The sequence below is a fragment of the Glycine max genome (genome assembly GCF_000004515.6).
Source record: "Glycine max cultivar Williams 82 chromosome 7 unlocalized genomic scaffold, Glycine_max_v4.0 Gm07_scaffold_69, whole genome shotgun sequence".
Lineage (NCBI taxonomy): Eukaryota > Viridiplantae > Streptophyta > Magnoliopsida > Fabales > Fabaceae > Glycine > Glycine max.
In genome coordinates, this window is record NW_024464673.1 from 105542 (window position 1) to 114718 (window position 9177).

The 9177-nt window shown below is 25.0% G+C and overlaps 1 protein-coding gene across 5 annotated transcripts in view; it reads right to left on the minus strand.

The window, feature by feature from the left end:
- LOC100780862 (uncharacterized) overlaps window positions 1–2856 on the minus strand; it is a 96657-nt gene extending 93801 nt beyond the window's left edge. For 2 of the 5 annotated variants that reach the window (XM_041013681.1, XM_041013683.1), the window contains exons 1-3: window positions 2637–2839; window positions 2477–2551; window positions 2101–2234 (exon numbers count right to left, since the gene is read on the minus strand). The gene's annotated coding sequence lies outside the window, so the exon portion shown is untranslated. Of the gene's footprint in view, window positions 1–2100; window positions 2235–2476; window positions 2552–2636 lie in introns of all 5 variants that reach the window. The other 3 variants (XM_041013682.1, XM_014777774.3, XM_014777773.3) reach the window with 3 other exon arrangements.
- Between the last annotated feature and the right edge of the window lie 6321 nt (window positions 2857–9177).

A 9177-nucleotide genomic window follows, 5' to 3' on the forward strand; every position in this document is an offset into this window, starting at 1 on the left:
CGCAATACAATTGAAAGACCAGGACGCTACAAAATAATTTATTTAAATAATAAAAATAATTTATCCAAATGATCCCTAACATATATGTTGATGATCACAATACAATTAAGACAATGACGCTCAAAATGGATAAGTCAGACTTAAGTATTTTATTTTCCAACTATATTCTTAGAGAAGGGAACAGTTGTGGTGACTGGTTCGTCAAACACAATACTAACGAGACACCTCCTATCAGATTTGGCACAATAACTCAATCAAAGTGCATTTACTAAAATCATATCAAGAAACCATGTGTTAAAAATTATAAATGAATGTTAAATTTGAAAAAACATAAAAAAAAATACTAAGTTTGAATGTATATTTTGTTCCGTAGCAAAGAATTTTGCTTTAATTTGTTCCCAGGAACACCGATAAAATGATGAACTCTAACAAGATGTAACTTGGGAGGCAATTGCTATTTACCCCCTTCCCTTCTTGTTAATAAACTCCCCTTTCGCTTCTTTTTATAATAATCATACCCTCTTTTTAGAAAATATATTCCATGATTTACTTACACTCCCCTCTTTTCAGAATTTAATTTCCCAAAGACAATTCTTACGTACGTTCTCCCAAGTCCACCAAAAGTAATCCTAGATGGCTTATGTTGAATAACACCAAGGATGTTCTTTACTGAAGTTATGGACCAAAGTAACCCGAAGAAGAGATCAAAATGGATTCAGGAAAACCTTGCAGGCTTATCTCTTTTTCTTCTCTATATCTTCAAATTCAATGTCTACCGCACCATTGTGCTATAAGAATATGAATATATTAATTGCTTGGTGAAGTTTTAGCATAAAAAGTCCTGTAAATTGCCATTAATTAATTAGTTTAAGAAACCATTTTACTGGAATTCAAATTTTGATAGTGACATTACCCATGCATTTCATTTTTTTGTGCACACTAGCCTGTGGTTCATTAGAAGTCATGTTTTAAAACACAACTTGTACAAAATTCCACAATAAATTCAAAAAATACTCATTTTGATAAATTTTTCAAAAAAAAAGAAACTATCCCTGAGTGTAAAAAAGAAAATCCTACATTGGAATAGGGTTATAGGTCTAATAAACTATATATTATAAAGCATATAGTTAAATAATGAAAATATACATGACTACTAATACAAAAGCTAGGAATATCCTTAAAAGAAAAGAAAGTTTAATTATTACCGAATTATGTTAAAAGATTTAATTTAATTCCCAAATTTTTAAGAGGTTTAATTTAATTCTAAATTATTTTAAAACTGACCAATTTGATTATTTTCATGCAATTGAGTTGATGTTGTTAAGATAACACATTTCAGCGGCTTTTGTTTATGAAGAATGATAATTTTTAACCATCGTTATATTTATTACTATTTTTAAAAATAAAACGATTATCGTTTCTTCTTCTTCTTCACTTTGGCCACCACAACCACAATGCCATATGCCACCCTTCACCTACCACACCAACTCCATCATCACAATCTTAACTCACCCAAACAGCATCCACAAGTCCATATCTAACCCACCCAAATAGTAACACCCTGCACAACCCCTACACCGCTACGCCACCACTCAGGCCCCCAACGTCACTGCTCCAACTCCATCATCACCACCTTAACCCACCCACAAGCCAAGATCTAATCCACCTAAACAGCACTTTCTGAAACCCTTTTGAGGATTAATAGAACCGAAAGTGAAGAAGAAGAAGAAAAAAGAATGAAAATCGTTTTATTTTTTAAAACTAATAATAAATATAGTAGTTGTCACTATTTGTATACAAAAATTGTTTGAATTTGTTATTCTAACGATAACTTAATTGGACGAAAAAGATTATATTGGCCTGTTTTTAAATGATTTGTAAATTAAATTAATTTTAAAAAAAAAATTGAGATAAAATTAAAAATTTTAATATATTTTGGGTGTCAAATTGAATCTTTTAATATATTTTGGGTATCAAATTGATAATAAAAAAAAAGCTAGGAACAGAATGCAAATATATTTATTTACAAGCATTCATTTCAGCAATGGATAAATTAAAAGACGGGGCGCAAGTAACCGATAAAGATATTAAGGATCTTACCTTTGTTGTGAGACAAACTAAGAATGAGGAAAGTTCCTGTTCTTCAGCAAGTACTCTATTTTCCCATTTCTTTTCTTCTTTATATTTGCCTCTCTGTATTCTCCTTTATGAATACTTCCCTAGTTTTGAAGCTGCTGCTTTGTAGTTTGAATGAAATGCATTTTGTCAGAGTTTTGTTAAAGAGCTACAAATTAAAGTGTGGCTTAAATTATAATATATTATTTTTTGATAACATTAGTCATGAGAGTTGAAAGATTTGACCGTGCACTTTATATATCCATCTTTATGAGTGAAATTTCTTCAAATCTTAAATAAATGAAGGTAAAAAAAGAGCCAATATAAGCTATAAATTAATTAAGAAAGGAAGAAATTAAACCTGTCTTTTTGGAATTGGATGACTACTGAGTTGTGACTTGTCTTTAATTACTTGTGACTATCCCATGCCAATAAACTGAAAGTGAGAAAAGAGCAGATTAAGGAAGAAGCAAGCTAAAGATGATTGAAGGATATGGATATGGATATGGATGGCGTACTACCATTCCGTAGAAAACCAACAAGGAGTAACGAAGCAAGATAATACTGAGAGCATGACCAAACAAATGACAAAATATAAACAATACTCATCCTTCCTGTTTCGAATGTAAAGTGCGGCTTCTAAGGTGGGTGACTGAAGTAAATCTAGGGTTGGCGAGGTGGGTGACTGAAGTAAATATCCTTCACTTCAGCTGCGAGAAACAAATGTGACCAGTTAGATATAGTTTTTTTTTTCGAGATATGTAAGGAATTATTGTAGGTATGTCTACATTGGACTAAATTTAAAAACTATTAAAATATACCAATCTCTTACGGTTACTGAAGTAAATTCAAGGTTGGTGAGGTGGGTGACTGCATTTACTTGGCTTTGAATCAGTGAATAAATCCGCAAAATATTAGGGTGTGATTGATTTAGTTGTTTTCTTTTTTTATTTTTATTGAAAATGGAAAACGATGATAAAAATGTGTTTGGTTGGATTTCTGAAAACATGAAAATGAAAACAGGAAATAACTAGAAAATGAAAATAATAAATAATCGTTTTCAGTCTTTTCAGTTGAGAACAAAAATCTTATTTAGGTTAAAATAAAATTGCGGTGACAATGAATATAATTTTAAGCAAATATAAAAATACAAAAAAACAAAAAATTAATATATCATAAATTTTCAGTATTTTATTTCATGAAAATAGAAAATAAGAAATCAAATCAAATATATTTTCAGAATTCAAATTTTTTGAAAATGAAAACAATTTTTAAAAAATAAAAACAAAAAATGAAAATAAGTTAAACGCGCCCTTAATTTCTCTAGCATACTCATGCATATCAAATCACTTGCCTCAACAAAAAATTTCTATTCCCAGTTTGGTCTGTCAAAGTTAAGCGATAACAGCTACGCTGGAGTAATTAAAAAACAAAAAGTAGTCCCCTCTTCCTAATCTTAAAAGTATATATATTTTTTTAATTTTAGTCTATATAAACATAAAATTATCGAGACCAAAATTAAAAAAAAAATTAAAGGAATTAAAATTAAAAGACTTAAATTTATAAAAATTTAAAATAAACAAAATATCATACAAGAATCAGAAATAAAAAATAAAAACTTATAGAAATTAAAAATATATTTAAATCTCAAAATTTAATTTTGACATGTTTAAATAATCTTTTTCATAAATATTTTTAATAAAAAAATAAGAAAAAAAATCAAATGAACTACATAAGATACAATTTACTTATGCACAAGTAAATTTATAAAAGTTATCTCATATTTTTTTCTTTAAAACAGGTTTCTTTAAATGTCGTAAATAATTAAAAGGTTAAATAGTAATTTTTGTTTATGGATATATAAGTTTTTTCTTCTTATTTTTTCCTTAAAATTTTCATGATTTTTTTTTTATCTAAGCGAGGTCTTTATAAACGAAGGTTTATTCCCTACTATATCAATTATCATCTTATCTCCATTGCATCATTAATCAGTGATTATCTGGATATTTTTCCGATAAAATTTATCTATATATTCCGATGAACTACAAATAACATTTTTATGAAATGTATAGGGATTAAATAAAAAAAAATGGGATTTAAAAATAATTTAATTAGTTTTTAGAGAAACATATTAATTTATATTTAAAAGGAAATTATTTTAATTAATTATTAATATCATTTTACTGACGACAATAAATAAATCTACAAAAATAATCTTATAAAATAGGTAAAAGAAAAGAAAATTTACTTGCATAATGAAGTATGCATAAGTACTTATTCTATATATTGGGAAATGTGTTCTGTAAAAAAATTGTTAAGGAGCTTACAAATTGTGGCTTAAATTATGATATATGTATTTTAAATTGGATGCACAAATGCACATTGTTATACCTGATATGTAATTGAGGGAATTAAATATAAAAAAACATCTATTAAATAGGTCACGAAGTGAGTTTAATATTATATTTCATTCCAAAATATTAAGATTTTAATTTATAGGTCTTTTATGTTCATTCGATTTGATGTAAAAAAATTTCTCATACTTATAATCAAACCACACCCATTGTAGGAGTGAAAATTCTTACCATTTTAAACAAATTAAAAATGACCTATATAAGTCATAAATAAACGAACAATCCTTTGGTTCTTCGAATTGAATGGTGCCACCTACCCAACTCAAATATGAAACACATTGCCACCTACCTCATTTATTGTTACCTTATCTTCGCATTATTAATCGGGGTGATGTAAATATCTAGATTGCAGTAAAAAAAAAATACAGACTATGATACACGTTGCCACTTGCAGCATAAGCATGAGATAGTTTTCTTGTAAGGGTAAACTAGTACGGCACCCGTGTGTACGGTTGTAAATTTTACTTTTCTTTATACAATTTTATTTATTGTTTATAATTTTATAGAATTAGAAGGAGATAATATAATTAGAATTATCAAATTTAGTATTTAAATCAACTAAATGTATCAATAATAATATTCAAAGGATAAAAAATTAATAATTTCTCAAATAATGAAATAATTATTTTTATTCATGAATGTGTATATTACTCATAAATTTATTTTAAAAAAATAAATTTTAATTTTAGTTTTCAAAAATAAAAATAATATAACAAATTTGTTCATCCATTAACTTTCATCGTTGATAAAAAGTCTATGTTGCACATTCATAAATGAATTTATCAGTGTTTTATATCCAAAATAAAATTTAATATATTTTTTTAATCATTAAAAACATAATATTATAATAAACATTTTAAAAAAATAAAAATAAAATAATATAAATTAAAACAAACATAATAATAAATATAATATTTTTATAATTATATTTATTAATTAATATTATGTTTGTTTGTTTTACCTTATACTTATATGAAATTGTAAAGAAAAGTTATGTTTGATACTGAATATTGGCGCTTATAATTTTAAAAATGGAAAAATGAGACTTAAGGCTTAAAATATGAGGATTTGCTGTTAATGTTTCTTGATCGATTGACTACGGAGTGTTTTGCTTAGTGAACTTGAAGGAGCTGTTGAAGCTATGATAATTGTTCTCTTTCTGCTATGTTGTCTGTTCCAGTATTTCTTGCTGATATCTCTCGATGGGGTTTGGATGGTTATAGCGACAACAATATCATCGTGAAACTGATTTTTAACAAAGCAATTCATTGATACTTGTGATTTCTTGCTTTTGTTTCCCACAAAATTGATTATAATGCTTAACTAATAAAAACTACTGCTCCATGGCTACATTAGAGTTGAAACAAAGACAAATACTTAAGTTTGAAGGAAACAAGATTGACTTTTGAGAAGCCCACTTTTGAGAACCGTAAATTGCAAATGCTTTGCCAATGTGGGAGCAAACTTAGGTTAGTGGAGAAGATACAATGTATATTATTTTAAATTATATTTAATAATATATTTTTTAAGTGATTATTGTAATATTATATTTATAATACATATAAATTATGTTTTATTCTTAAAATATAAAATTTTAAATCTAACAAATTAATCCAACTTACATTAGTGTAATAAAAAATTACTTTACTAACACTTTTGGTCTAATAAAATAATTTAGGGACATTTTGATTTAATAAAAATATATTAACATTTTGATTTAAAATAAATAATTAATATTTTTATTTATTAAAAAAATATTGATATTTTTATTTAATAAAAAATTAGTAATATGTACGTTGAAAGATGATATCTTATTGATATTACCATCTAATACAGTGAAAATCATCACATCGATAATTATTTTATCGATGAATTTATCTTTATTTGTAATATAATTATTTTATTAACGACGGATGAAAATTAATATATTTGTTGGATATTGATGGCTTAAGGAAACGAGACTGTCGTGTTGCCCAAAGGAGACACAATGTCGTGTCATCCATGTGTGATAGCAGCAATAGTGCTGCCACTTGCCAGAAGAGTTTCATGTTGAGTTATTCTATTTTTTTCATAATTTATTTCAGTGTAAAAATATTTACATTAATCTTCTTCTTAAATATTTTTAATAAAAAATAAGAAAAAAATAAAATGAAGTACGTAAGATACAGTTTATTTATGCACAAGTAAATTTATAAAAGTTATCTCATTTTATTTTCTTTAAAACATTATTTTTTAAATGGTGTAATTAAAAGGTTAAATGGTAATTTTTGTTTATGGATAAGTTTTTTTTGCTTATTTTTTCCTTAAAATGTTTATGATTTTTATTTTTTTTATCTAAACGAGCTCTTTATAAACGAAGGTTTATTCCTTGTTATATCAATTGTCATCTTATCTTCATTGCATCATTAATATAGGTGATTATCTATATATTATTCCGATAAAACTTATCTATATATTCAGATGAACTACAAATAAAAATTTTATAAAATGTATAGGGATTAAATAAGAAAAATTGGATTTAAAAATAATTTAATTAGTTTTTAGAGAAACATATTTAATTTCTATATTTAAAATCAAATTATTTAATTAATTATTAGTATCATTTTATTGACGATGAAAAATAATCTACAAAAATAGTTAGAATATAATTTTTTTTTACTTGTATAATGAAGTATGCATAAGTACTTATTCTATATATTGGACAATGAGTTCTGTAAAAAAAATTGTTAAGGAGCTTATAAATTGTGGCTTAAATTATGATATAAGTATTTTAAATTGGATGATGCACTTTGTTAGACCTGATATCTAATTGAGGAATTAAACACCAAAAACATTTGATGAATAGGTCACGAAGTGAGTTTAATATTATATTTCATCCAAAAATATTAGGATTTTAATTTATAGGTATTTTATTTTCATTCGATTTGATGTAAAAAAATTTCTCATACTTATAATCCAACAACACTCATTATTGTAGGAGTGAAATTTCTTACCATTTTAAAGAAATTAAAAATGACCGATATAAGTCATAGATAAACAACAAACATTTGGTTCTTCGAATTGAATGATGCCACCTACCCAACTTTAAGTATGAAACACGTTGCCACTTACCTCAATTTATTGTTACCTTTTCTTGTAAGGGTACATTAGTACGGCACCCGTGTGAATGTATGGAGTTGTGGTAAATTTTACTTTTTTTTTTTATAGTTATATCCATTATTTATAATTTTATAGAAATAGAAATAGATAATATAATTAGAATTAAATTTTATCTTTTTGGTATAATCACCTATACATATAATGGAATTATCAAATGTAGTATTTAAATTAACTAAATGTACCAATAATAATATTCAAAGGATATAACAAATTAATAATTTTTAAAACAGTCAAATAATTATTTTTGTTATTGAATGGATAGAGCACATGTAATTTCTTTTTCAAGAAATAAAATTTCAAATTTTAGTTCATAAAAAATCTATATGACACATTAATATGACTATTTATTTAAAATATAATTTAATATTCATATTTTTCTTCTTTTTTTAATTGTTGCAAATATAATATTATAGTAAATATTTAAAAAAATAAGAAATAACATATTTTAAAATTATGGTGAGTTTGGGACGATTTAACTGTTGCATTCATTGGGTACTTGTTTTTGTTTTCTATTCATATGCATAGATTCATATTGTATACCAATGTAATCCATTTGAGAAGTGCCTGATGTTTTTTCATATGCATAGATTCAAGATGAAAATGTCACTGGTTCGGCCTCTCTTTACCTGGCGACGATTCAGCACAAGCTCCGACAACCTTGTTGCTTCTGTGCTCTTTATAGGTCTTTTATTTTTGTTAAAGCAGTTAAATAATTTTTAAAACAGTTAAATAATTATTTTTGTTATTGAATGGGTACATGTAATTTTTTTTTTCAAGAGATAAAATTTCAAATTTTAGTTCATAAAAGATCTACATGACACATTCATGAATAAATATGATTATTTATTCAAAATATAATTTAATATTCATATATTTTTTTAATTGTTGTAAATATAATATCATAGTAAATATTTGAAAAATTAGGAAATAACATAAATTAGAATAAACATAATATTCATTAATGAACAAAATATTTGTTTAATTAAGTTTATTATACTTATTAATCAATATTACGTTTGTTTTAACTTATATTTGTTTTCTTATTCTCTTTAAGTGTATATTATAATATTATGCTTGTTAGGACTAAAAAAGAAAAAAGATGAATATTAATTATATTTTGGATAAATAATCATTTTTATTTTTAAATGTGTAAAATAATGATAGATTCATTTCGGAATGTACTACATAAACTCTTTCACTAATAATAACGAACAGATGTTAATGGAAAAATATATTTATCATATATTTATTTTATTTTTGGAGACTAAAATTTGATGTTTCATCTTTTGAAAATAAATTTGTCAATATTTTATACATTCATAAACAAAAATAAATATTTATTCTTCTTTTAAATATATTTATAATTAAGACATAAAAAGGGAGAATGGAGGTGTACAGTGGAAAATGGCGTGTAAATAGAAAGTGACTAATCTTTTTTTATCATACACCAAACATTACCATATTATTTTATTAAATGATTTATTATTTT